The 14,255-nt window shown below is 34.8% G+C and overlaps 2 pseudogenes; one reads left to right on the top strand and one right to left on the bottom strand.

The window, feature by feature from the left end:
• Window positions 1-778: 778 nt before the first annotated feature.
• LOC138327238 (A-kinase anchor protein 9-like) lies at window positions 779-2,287 on the bottom strand (annotated as a pseudogene).
• A 5,652-nt stretch (window positions 2,288-7,939) lies between these two features.
• Window positions 7,940-10,828, top strand: LOC138327236 (pantothenate kinase 3-like; annotated as a pseudogene).
• Window positions 10,829-14,255: the final 3,427 nt, after the last annotated feature.

Raw genomic sequence — 14,255 nt, 5'->3', positions numbered from 1 at the left:
GACAGTTTATGATGAGCTGGGTAACCTTTGGGGCAAGCATTGTCCCAACGGCACGTGTACCAGTCACGTACCCAATCATTATAAATAGAGGGCCGCAATAGGCCCCAGTCAGACTGAAACCAGACGGAGACTGAAACCAGACGGAGACTGAAACTAGACTGAAATTAGACGGACATCAGACGGGAATAAGACTGAGACTGGGTACTTCCGCCTCACATACACCTACGTCACCGCCTCCTCTAGGGCCACCTTTGAGAGAGAGAGAAAGTGAGAACTCTTGTCTACACTTTGAATAAAAGCCGTCAACAAGCTTCTACCCTACTCCTTGTCGTCATTTCGACCAACACAGCCATCCATAGGACGACAAATCAATGTTTGGGTATATTCAGGTCGGTCAGGAAGTCAAAGAGGTCGCAAGCTACGAGACGAGAGAGATTGACAGTACACGTGTCAAAGAAATGTTTAAATTCAGAGTCCCACAAAAGAACGAAATCATCTCGATATGTCCACCGGACGATAAACACGCATGGATATCAGTATTCAACAGCAGAAATTTGATTTTAGTCAACAACGACGGTCAGATTATAAAGACTATGAAGCTGGGATGCGAGCCGCGGGGTCTGACATTGACCAACACAGGAGGACTACTGATGACACTATGGTATGTATCACCACTGATATACCATTGTCCGAGGACAGACGAGTCACAAAATTTACTGTCCATTAAGTGCTCACTTACTTTTAACCGTCACCGCCATGTTCATTTGTTTTTTCGGAACGCTTCTCGAGTTTACCTACAAGCACAACATTACATAATTTGCATAATGTAGTCACGATATGTAAAGTCGAGAAGCGTTCCGAGAGAAAAATGAACATGGCGGTGACGGTTAAAGTAAGTGAGCTACACGATGTTTAAATGGAGTTTCTACAAAGTACGGGTTATGACACCTCCAAAGGAGATTGTGGATGAACACAGTTATGGGTACTGTTTACCACCACAAGCGTAGATTTTGTAATTTTGGCTTGGTTTTTGAGGTGCCCATTAGAGCCGAGACGACATTTCGACCGGACAGGGAAATGTCTACCTAGCATATTTTTCGTAAATTTCTCGATTCATCAAGCCATAACTTCGTCAATACTTGGCCAATTTTGTTCATCAAGCACTCAATGGAAAGATAAATTATTTCTCTTTAAGGTAAGATATCCGTCAATGTTGTATATAACCCATTTATTAAAATAATCATGGTTTTAAAAAAATAGGTCCGTTTTTCTCGACCGCCGAGTTCATACCCTTGATACTATAATATATATATGTATACTATTGGTTAAAAAATTTTCGTGCCAGGTCCCTGTGCACCACAGTGTCATCAGTAGTCCTCCTGTGTTGGTCAATGTCAGATGCAACGGCCCGAAGTCCAGTTTTATAGTCTCTATAACCTGGACGTCGTTGTTGACAAAAATCAAACATCTTCTGATGACTACTGATATCCATGCGTGTTTATCATCTATTGGACATATCGAAGTGATTTCTTTCTCATGTGGGACTTTGAATGTGGATATTTGTTTGACATGTGTACCATCCGTGACCTGCTTACCGACCTGAATACACCCAAACATTGATTTCAATTGAGATCGTTCAATTGTCCCGGGTACAAAATGTGGTGGACGAGGCACCACACTTTCAGTATTGAATTTGTACATCGATTTAGCGGTTTGCAATTTCTTCGTTAACAAAGGTGATATCTGCGACGTTTGTTTCATTTCCTCCTCGACAGCTTGAATCAACTTCTTCATTTCTATGATATTTTTCTCGGATCGCTCACAATCTTTAACTTGTGATTCTTTCACTTCCTTGAGTAGGGACGATAACTCTGTAATTGCTGAGTCGGCCACAGAATCGATCTCGGACTTCAACTCTGACCTCCTGGATTCGACTTCCTGAATAGCACTATGGACATCATCCTCGAATGACTTTGTGTTCTTGTTTATTTTGTGTTAGGTTAGTGTCAGATTGATCAACCTCCGATCTCAACGTGTCCAGTTCATTCTGTATGAACATTTTCTGTGAAACAATTTCTTCTTCGAAAGTTCTGAAAGCGTGTTGTTTTTGTTTCTGGACAACACAAGTTGCACACACGATGACGTTGTCGTTTCGTGTTTTCCTTCCTCGTTTGTGACCGTTTTCACATTTGTCACATAAATTTTCCTGACAATCGTTACTTTCACATATCGCACACATATCGGGCACGTGCTCCTTGGCGCGGCGGATAGAACGCTTGCTTGCCATTGTCTGTGTCTTTTATCCACCCCTATTCCTGACTGTATACTACATAATTTAGTTCCCAGTTCAGTTTATGTCAACTTATGTTGTAGTCAGTAGGTATGTAAGATTTATATATAGAATCGTTGTTTGGACACGCTCACTGGTGTCGTATGTATGCACGGTAAGCTACCAGGAATTAGCATTACTTGACACTGTCACAGGTATCACAGTTGCGTTATATACGGAACGTCAATAACCGAACTAATTAGATAATTTAACATTAGTCGAAGTGAATTCTTTACCAGTAAAATCAATAAAATACCAGTTTCTGTTTTAACTGTGCTTGTCACAACATGTTCTTTAATATAACCTGTGGTATATCTAAAGGGAGATAACTCGAGTTTCTACAAAATCTCTGATAAATATTTTTACCTTAATATGTTCTGATACAAAATATTACATGTAATTTAAATTTATTTGATATATTTATTTCTTCCACAATCCGTCATGTTATTCCACTCTCAGACCGTTGTATAAATGTGCTGGTGTTTGATATATCAATTTCACATCAAACAACTACTCTATGCGTTACCTCTATGAAACCTGTTAAGACATTCAGGCTTTTGTAAATTTCTATATTTGTCATAACTTTAGTCACCTTTATATGGTCTGTTATACCATTCAAACTTTTATTTTTCTATTTATAATTGTAGATTTGAATTATACATTGTCACAACCTTAACTATACAGCGATCACTTTGGGTTTATATTTTGGAATTTAAACTCAATTTTACAGAATTTAAAAACTTCAAGAAAGGTCTTTACGATACATGTAATAGCCTTGTTTTGTACTGATAATATCGGTACGTATAGTCTTCAATTCACTTTCAGCATCATGTACATTTCACATACAATGTGCACGGTTTCCATGAAAATGCCAAGTATCATTTCAATGTTTCTCAGGAAGTATTTGAATTAAAACCGTCAGACGTTGCCCTGTTTGCAAAATCGATGATGTACATGAAAAGGTTTGTAAACATACGTGTTAAAATTATACCCATTAAAATAAAATCCATTATGGTGTAGAAAAGATTTTAATCTTAAATATGAAATATTAAAGGGCTATAAAATACATTAATATTCATCACCTTTGGGTTATTTTTACTTTTTAGCTTGCCACTCTAAGACAGAGAGAGGTGGACTAATATTATCCCCGTTACAGCTGACGTTGATTTTACATTGATATCAGATTGGAATTGCAGTGATATGTAAGAAAAATAAGGGAAAAAACGTGTGCTTTCAAGAATTTTCAAAGGGCGAAAAGTAATAAAGTTAAAATGTTTTAGTGCATGTTGAGAAATGTTGTTATTTGAACACCGCCGACAGAGCATAAACGATACTCATCATTTTAACAAGAATTGTTGTTTAATCCTGTATATATATATGTCTAATTAACACCAAAAAAAATTGAAATAATTAATTTTGCTTTTGGTGCATACGCAATCAGTACTTCATTCCATACATGACACGGTGTCATGGATTTTTTTCGGGACGCAATTATTTTTTTTTTTATTATTTTTATCATAAAATTAACTTTTGTGACTGAAGAAAAATTCGCTATCACCTGTTTTTGTTAGAGAAAAATACCATTTGTCAGCGGTGGGACATCTTTAGTTACAAGTAAACCGTATATACATGCAGGTTTGATTTTAAACATATTTTTATTGTCGTAAATTTTTGACAACAGGGATTGGACACAAGTTTTGCCAACTTAGTAACGTCCTCTCCCCGAATACATAATATGAATATATACATAATGGACAGCAATGAAGACAACACAATTAAATATGAATCGGTTTTATCTATATTATAAGAATGAAGGAGAAAATGGAAAGATGGAGGAGCATGTGAGAGGAGAATAGTTATTTGTTATTTATTAACTTATCGATATTTGTAAACGTGATAATTGTGTACATGTACATATATATTTATGTGACTTGCTGGAAAACACCGATCGGTTACTTCCTTAAAACGTTGTCATTATACATTCATAGAAAACATTACACTTGGAAATCCACTCCGAAGTCATTCCTTTCTTTGAAAATCATTCACATACAGGTGTACTATCGCTATCATAAATGGATTCACATCTACTGTCTTCATTCATTGTTCTCATAATTAATGACATCGAATAGGGAGTTATCTTCGTTTTCCACAAAAATGTCAAAGTCATACGATAATTTGCATTTCGTGTTACACAGTCACCAGGGACAGTGAAGTTTTTCAATACATTGTCGTCAATTTTCAACTGATTCCTCTAAAACAAGCCACTCATAGAACAAAAAACGAAATCCACAGCTGAAATTAAGACTTTAAGTACATGGCAGCAGAAAATGAATAAATAATAAGTATAGTATAAGTACAGTTTTGTTGATATATAATCGAGTCGGTTGCGTTATAAACATGTGTTTATAAGACCAAGTAATCAATCTGATTAAAATACAGGTCCTTATTATCACTACGTTTGATAAGAGGATCTGAGAAAATTCAATTAGGGGTCACGTCCAGGTGACCTTTGGAAATGGCCAATCAAATTGCTACTTGCAAAATTTTGACAGGAATTTCAGGGACGAAATAGTTTGAAAAAAAACTGCGAGAATTATTTTGGTTTACGAAGTCATCTCGCCCAAAGAGCACAGGACCACGTGGTATAAAGGTCATCTGGACGTGACCTCCTATGGGATATTGTCAGATCCTTTTTATAACGGAGTGGTTATAGGATCTGTATTTTAATCCTTTTTATAACGGAGTGGTTATAAGGATCTGTATTTTAATCCTTTTTATAACGGAGTGGTTATAAGGATCTGTATTTTAATCCTTTTATAACGATGGTATAAGGATCTGTACCTTTTTAGTAATGTATTTTAATCCTTTTTATAACGAAAAATTGACAGATTGATATGTAATGTTTTTGACTTTATTCTTTTTATGCTGTAATGCATGGCTACCCATTTAAATTACGTGATATTTTCAACACTTTTTGACCCTATTTTTATCCTTGACACGTGTAACTCTGGGTGTTTTTTTCGACGTAGTTGACACATACACATTTACATGTACGAAAAAATATCTGACCATAAAGCGACAATTGTAGAATTGCCTGTAAAAGGACTAACTAGGACTTACAAAAGAAAAATTAGAGGTTACAAACTTTGACTTATTCAATAGGAAATTAGACGACACGCACTGGAATGACATGTTCTCTACGACACATTCCCCTGATGATATGTGTCAAAAGTTCCACAGAAAAACTAAGGTTAAGGCAAAAAAAAAAAAAAAAAACCTGATAATATAGACAGGATTAGTGGACCAGGGTGTGCATACATACTAAAACTGTACATAACTATTCGACCCAAGGATTTATAAGTCACTTATAACACCCAAAGATAAACTACAGTTCCATTCAGAATTACGACGGAAAATTAAGAAATAAAAACAAATAAATTAATTCCCTTTATAACAAATTTGACATCATACAGAAAACAACGTAATCACGTAAATAATTGTAGTAAATAAAAGTACAAAAGAACAATACTTTGTGGACATTAATGGTATTTTTAGATCGATCACAGGCGTATGGCTCTCTAAACGTTTTTCTCTCTATATAGTATATATATATAATATATACAGTAATACTATTACATATATATAGAGAGAGAAAAATATATCTGTAGAGCCAAACGCCTGTGAATCGATAATCAGATTCAAAACCTAAAAAGTTCTGATACCTCTAACGTTATACCGCCTCCTTATGATAATTCTGGAAAACTTGTAATGTCTGATGATGAAAAATCTAACATATTAAATGATTAATTTGTTTCCATTTCTTCTATAGACGACAGGAAGAACTTAGAACAAACAGTACTCTATCAGACACACATTACCCAGTGGCGTAGGAAGATGAAACGTCATGGGGGGGGGGGGGGGGGGGGGGGCAAAGGTCCTCAATATTTTGCAAACTCCCCCCCCCTTCCGCCACACCTACAGGAGGAGATTAATCAACATATAATATATGCTTTATGTACATTTTTCATATATCACTAAATTTAATCCTTGTACACATTTATAGACAGTGGGGTCGCTAAAAGGAAATTAACGAATACGCAAATTGGCCAAATTAGCGTGTGAGCGTCGAAGGCGCAAGATTTTGGTGTTTTATTAGGGGTCTGAGGGTGACCCCCGGGATGAGTTTTATGTATTTTGATGATTTTGCGATCGCCCAAAAGCACGAGAAATTTGGTGTTTGGGGGGTCCGGGGGTCTCCCCCGGGAAAAAATTACAATTTAGAATGGCTTAGATGAGTTTTTCGATGCATTTTGATGAATCTGCAAACGCCCAAAGGCGCGAGAATTCGGTGTTAGAGGGGTCCGGGGGGTCTCCCCCGAGAAAAAAAATACGATTTAGAATGGCTGAGATGAGTTTTACGATAAAGTTTAATGATTATAAAGCGTTCTTAACATGGTAATTTTTCGATTTAAAGCTACCTGCATTTAAAAATGATAATTGTGTCGTCATAACATTATGGAACCCTACTCGATCTGAATATACCGGCTTCACACCATCGGTACATTGTTGTGTAACAGAAAAAAATGAATTAATTGTCTCGCTAAGACATATAAACAAATTGATCTTTTAAGAGACATTTTCTTAAATAGTACATAGAATCCCTTGATGGACATTTTTAGTCTAGTTTGTGTGTATTGAATTTTTACGATTTAAGGTTTGACATTATGTGCTTGAACCTTTTAGGAAATGCGCCGCGCAGCGGAAAATTTTCTAGAATGACGTACGAAAAATGTGCAGGAGGACCCTTTTTTCTTTCAAATAAGCTTTTTTAGAAAATTTCAGTCGGCGAAAATGGGGGGGCAAAAAGACATGTTTGCCCCCCCGTCCTGGGGAACGGGGGGGGGGGGGGGGGCAGTTGCCCCCCTGCCCCCCGCTTCCTACGCCCCTGTTACCAACTGACCGATATTATTGACATTCTTAAATCTTTTAAAATTAAACACAATGCCCACAGACCATGTTAAGATGTTTAGATAAAAAAAAATCGGTAAATATCATACTCTAAATTGAAGTACTTACTGCACATGTACATGTATACTGTGCGGGATTTTTTGAAGATGTGGAAAGACGTTTCACGGTCCGGAAATTCTTTTAAAGTTGGACTGGACACCAGCCTCTAGAATATTGAGGAAAAAAATCACTAAAATTTTGCTTGTTTTTTGTTTTGTCTTTGTTTTTGTCTCTACTATATGTCTGATACCAGAGACCTAGATATTATGTCTAGGTCTCTGCTGATACTAACGTGACGCTACCCGATATTGGGAACGCTACCCAAAATGGAACTTTCAGTTTACATCTAAACTAACAATAACTGTCCTGAACAAAAATTAAGGTGCTGACAAATAACTTTGACAATTTTAATATGTCATTTTCTTTCCAGTTGCTTATTATCTGTATTTGAAAATGAAAATAATGAAATTTTGAAAAACTCCAGGTCTGTTCGAGTATCATAAAACTTATTTTATAAATTAGAGCCTACACTAAATGTGAATATATTTATTCGTTTCGTTTTATTATCTTAATCCGGAAATTGTAATAACCTGTATAAACTACTTCCGGTACTTAAGTCGGGTGCATGCTTGTTATGTTAGATACAGGATCATCTAAATGTCAAAGTTAACGAACTTTATCTTTGTCTGAGGGTGTGCATACCCATATTTTAGAAAGACAGATAATTTCACAGTTTTAGACACGCATGGTAGCTATGGACAAGCAGACAGTGATCAAGTTTACAACCTGTCACATGGCTCACGGACGTAATTGATGAAGCGAGACATTTGACCCTATATAGGCCCTCTCTGTATATTTACATCATCCACGTTTTGTAGACGACAAAATGAATGGCGACATTGATCCCGAGAATTCAAGCTCGGCAATGGATTACGACATCCTTAGTCCTCGATGTTGTGCAAGACCACGTAAGAATTATTTAATTACGATACATTATTATTTGATCTTGGACCCTTCTTGGATACAGGTCTTGCAAGTAGTAGAACACATGTATACAACTTAGAGTACCTTATATAAATAAACTTTGGACCCAGATTCGTCTGGGTCTTATTTCTTGCACATTCCTGCAGTTTTGGAAAAGAATGTAAATAACATATTAAATTGTTCAACTACATTTTACTAAATAACTTGTACATATATAGACTGTCTATATTCATGCAACTGAACACTTATAGCTTTAATAGTTATAATTTTTAAATAAATATCCACTTGTAACGATTTAAAGGTGTTTTAGATAGGGCTGGGTATTGGAAGGTCTAAAACGATACGATTCGTATTGAAAATACACTGAAACAATACACGATACGTATTGATGATATACTGGACCTTTTTTTCAATTTCAGTTGACCATTGTGTTTTGAATATTGTGACAATAAAAGACAATTTTGATAAAAAATTCTATCACCTGGCAAAAACCTACCAAACATTTGATTTGGTTCACCATCTGTGTTGATTAATTTCTGTCAATTTGTATATTCTTAGCTATGAAATGACATTTCTAATCCATCTAGGTGACACAGATGCTTTAAACACTTCCTTTTGATTGAAATGCTCTTACTTGAATGTTGTTTAATATAAATTTTGTTTGGAATTTCCTCTTTCTATAATAAAAACAGTAGGTTGTGTTGTTAAAACGATACAGCAAGATATACAGCATGTTTGCATATCGATATTCGATATGCTTCTGAAAACCAATACATATCGGTATACCGATATATTGATCCAGCCCTAGTTTTAGATAAATTCAATTTTATATATTGGTTTCATTAATTGTAAATTAAAACTACTCTTTTCGGTGTAGTATTTTTTAGCTTCAATAACATACGTTTAACTGTAACACATTCAATCTAGACAGGTCATTATTACATAAACTCTGACAGATGGTCGTCCTTGTAGATATGCAGAGAATGAATATTTGTTCTAGATTTATATACAGTGTACTCTAGTATGTATATACATTGTCTGTAGATGTGCTATATACACGTACATGTATCACACAATTTAACATCAGTCTTACCTGTGTACAGTGTATATTCCTCCAAGCAATAGATTTATGATGCACCAAAAGGTCACAGTTATATTGGACACCTTAATCTGTATATATATATATACTCAAGTCTGTAATACATACTTTAGTTATATTTATAGCAATTAACGCTGTTATTACTTAACGAGGAAATTATAAGGATAAATTTTGAAACGTCATGATAACAGGTACCATTTTGCATCTTTTCGGGTGTTAATTGTACAGATAATGGTATTACATGTATATAGAAAGTAATGTATTATTGTAAAGAATATTGAGAGAGTGAATACGTTATAAGGACTTGTGATATGCCATGTACATATCAGATTTAGGTTATTGAGGAAAACTCCCAATTTACAACTCTTTCTCATTATATATATATATATATATATATATATATAGTTAAGTAAAAGAATTAAGATGTAGATATGTATATATATATATATATGCTGCAAATAGTATATGGTGTAAAGTAAGTAGCTTTTAGAACTGAGAGAGAAATACCTATTTGTCAACTCCTGTTATTTAATGCAAAAAATTACCATTTGTCAGTGATGGAGCATCTTTATAATGAAATGTAATAAAAGTCCAACAAAGTGTTTGCTGGTCTATTTTTTACACTTAACTAGACATATATATTTACAGTATTCATCAACCTATTAATCAAATTTCAAGAGGCCACTATTTAAATCAATGTAGTACTTTCTAATTAAGAGAATCAAACAGACTTGAACTGTAAACATTCTTATTTAGCGCTTTTTACATTGTTTTTGAAGCGCAAATTTGTATACATGCAGTGAATAATTCTGTAAAAAAGTATTTCTGGTATTTAAACACTGAATTATGCTAATTTGTATCTGCCAAAATAACTCATATGATTCACATTTTTCTGTATTTGCGCTAAAATTTGACAGCAATAAATTAAATATGTTTACAGTATACATGTATGTATCAATAAGCAAACTGATTTATATGTTTGTATATGTTTTGTGATATATATATTTTTAATGACCAGACTTGATTTCTTTTTGTAGCAATGCCATGGTTTGGGATGGACATAGGAGGCACCTTAACAAAACTGATCTATTTTGAACCAAAAGACAAAACAGCACAAGAAGCTGAGGATGAAAAAGAAACCATCAAAGTGATCCATAGCTATTTAATAGGAAATGTTGCCTATGGAAAAAACAGGAATCCGAGACACACATTTAGAGATGTGTAACCAAACGATCGGGGGAAGGACTGGTAGTCTGCATTTTATACGATTTCCCACCAGTGAAATGTCGGCTTTTATTGACTTGGCTAAGGCCAAAAACTTCTCCAGTCTAGCTACAGGGATATGTGCCACAGGAGGGGGCGCCTATAAGTTTGAGAAAGAATTTAAACAGGTACCAGTATTTATTTGAATTAAGATATACCTTGTTTGACAGAATTATTTAACATCAAAGCCATTTCCTATATGATTTTACCCACTTCCTCTCCTTGGTAGAGGTGTATCAATGGTTTACCAACTGTCAATCAATCTGTTTAGATACTACACACATGTATGCTACAAAATTTGCTTTGACATAGATGAGGTGTGAGGCCTATTAACGGTCTGGTGATCACTGAAATCGCAAAAGTTATAAGAAATTGTCAGACTTTTGGATCGCAAGGACTGTGAGTGAGGCGGACCAAACATTAATGTGAATTTTTGAAGTAAACATAACTTCCAGCTATAAGTATCCCGGCAGCTGTTTTCATGATTATTTTATGCAGTTAATGTTTTTGCCAGATTCGGCCCTTGCATAATACTTCAGAGATGCCATTTGATTTCCGACGACTTCCGGTATTCAATGATTGCCAGACTGTCGGTCCGTATCAAATTTAAAAAAAAAAGCGGTCCGAGTCAACTTTTGTTGGACATATGTCTGTCGGACCATCAAATTTCACTGTCTGTGACAGTCAATGACATTACATTAGCTCTTGTACTGATTATGACACACTAAAATCTATCTTATCAGTTCACATCTAAGATGCACTTTTAGCTTGCATCTGACTGAAAGAGCACATCTATTTATTTTAGATTCTAATTGGTGTTTAAATTACTCTGTACATAAAATCATTGGTGCCTTGAAGATATAAATATAACTGCCATCTTTTAATTATTCTATCTCCTTGGACGCTTTTTTTCACTTACACATTAACAATTGTACAGTATATGGTATGAGGTCTTACTGGTGGAAAATTATTACAATAAAACTTTGTTAAGGAAAGGAGGACTCATGGGGTTCAAATTTTAATTGTAAACTTCACAAATACTAAAGAGATGCTATACCAATCAATTTATATTTACATTTTTCACTGCAGTCTTACTATATATATATATCTAACCTTCCCAAAAGCGGTTGGCATTCATCAGTCCATGAATCTGTCATCTGTTATTTCTGACATCACGATCATTGTGATGTTCACACTTGTCTGCGGTCACCAATTGTCGTACCACGATCACGGAAGAAAAGAAATTATTATTGAGCTGTCTTCAAAGATGCTGTTACTCCGTCTTTGATGATAATTGAACTTCTTTATTCATTAACAGATGCAAAAATTCACTTGGTAACTACTCCAGTCATAGAATTATTATCAACTGTAAATACAAATTTAGGGCATGTGCGAAAAGTATCGTTTTATTTGTGCATTCATGTAGTTCACATTTACATATGCCAATTTTCAATCAATTCTATCAACACTTATTTTACAACTTGAAATTTATTTCATAAAATTAACAAAGGTCATTTTGCGATTTCGGAAATGTGTCGTGCGGCATTTAATTAAAACCCTAATCAGGCAATAAAGTGAGGCTTCCACTGCATGACTTATCTTCTCTTATATCAAAACTTTGTATGATCTTCATTGTACTTAATGTACATGTTATGATGATTTTTATTTTTCAATTTTGCAGCGTGTCAACCTAGTATGTGTGATACATTCAGTTTGACGTAGTCTAGAATTAGTGTTTTAAATCTCACAGGAATCGCGCGACTATATATCGTAACCGTGACACAACACCTAAGACGGAATGCTACACTGATTGGAAAAAAACACAGGGGACCCATGAACTCCGTGATCGGAGAAAGAGATTCCCATTTAGACTTCCATGACCCGTATCCTTATATGGTGGTCAACGTAGGTGGTCAGCGGGTCAGTATACTGCTGTCCGTGCTTATAAATGACTTATAAGCGTGTTGTATAAAGTGGTGCAAGGTAAGTATACTGTATAGGCCGTTATTTTTACGCTTTTCAAGATTTTTCGCAAGAAAACAAGAATTTGAAAATGCAATTTTAAGGATTTTACATTTTCATTACCAGATTATGATGCAACCATTTTTCAATATTCTGATCGTAATAGCAATGAATAAGTAAGGCAAAAATATCCTCGCGAAAATTGTGTGTTTCATGTACATGGTATTATATCATTTGGATATCTTTTGACACATCCAGGATTAGTATGTGAAACTTAAAGATCTATGAATATTTTTGTTAGTACACTTCAGTTTGTAAATTAGATAGTGAATTTTTAAATTTTTGTTTAATCAGCAATATTCATGGAAAGTGGGGATAAGTTCCTATAACCGTTATCTTGTTTGTTGCTCTTTAATTTATCAACCTATTCACCCCTATAAATTCATGGTGAACTGATCCAGTCTTTGAATTAGAAAAGTTTAAATGCGTATCCATGGGTGAATAAGTTTAATTGTGATGTTTTTAATTTTTTGGTTGGATTTCATTTGGCATCATTAAAGGAAAGTAATTCATTTAAATTATGACACGTACCATCACTAGTATATAATATGTATTGCACTTTATGTGCATTTGGAATTTAATACTTAAGTGAAAGTAATTTGACATATTTGTGTTTACTGCTACGTATACTCAGCTATTTAATTGTATTTTACTATTGCAGCCTCGGTGGGGGGACATTCTTCGGTTTGTGTTGTCTATTAACCAATTGTGAAACTTTTGAAGAAGCTGTTGCTTTAGCCTCTAAAGGAGACAGTACAAAAGTCGATAAACGGGTCAAAGATATATATGGAGGAGACTACGATCGCTTTCACTTGCCGGGAGATATTGTTGCTAGCAGGTAAGGAAAACAAAAATGGTATAATAATAAGGTGAAGTATATATGTACATAGAGGGGACTACAATTTCTTCCATTTGTGGGAGTATATATTGTCACTAGCAGGTAAGGGAAAAAAAGTTTTTCACATTTTCATTAACCACTGGAGATGTTACTAATTTCTAATAATAATGTTGCACAAGCAGTTTAAGTTTGTGATCATGTTGTTAAAACTTGATGAGTAGGAGGTCTAACTTAACCCTGTTCATTTTTTTTTCTTGATGAATTTCCATGGGCAAGTTTACAAAAATTTCACTTAATAGCCCTCAGATACGAAAAATAGTTTATGAGCCATTTTCAAGAAATGCTAATTAATTCTCATGACCTGATGTTTTGTAGACACTTTATATAATGATGCATTATAAATACTACATCTATGACTTATATCCTTTGGACGGTCGTAACGTATTTATGCGTAATTATTCATTTGCCCCATTTCATGCACCCTTCTGGAGCCCCACTGAGACCGTTGAAAACTAAATACTAGTTTTTTGAAAAGGAGATGTTCATCCCTATATAGCATGACAATATTGATGCGGTCATTGCATTAGTGACGTCACAAATCACCTTTGAACATGCCCAAATAAGTCAAAAATTGAGGTCTGAAATCCGGATTTTAGTGTGTGCCCGGAAACCTGTCGTTGTGAGCTTAATTATCAAGATACAGACAGGCAGAT

Source organism: Argopecten irradians, chromosome 7 (assembly GCF_041381155.1).
Source record: "Argopecten irradians isolate NY chromosome 7, Ai_NY, whole genome shotgun sequence".
NCBI classification, from domain to species: Eukaryota; Metazoa; Mollusca; class Bivalvia; order Pectinida; family Pectinidae; genus Argopecten; species Argopecten irradians.
Note: the sequence above shows the minus strand (reverse complement) of the source record. Positions and strands in the feature narration are given on the sequence as shown.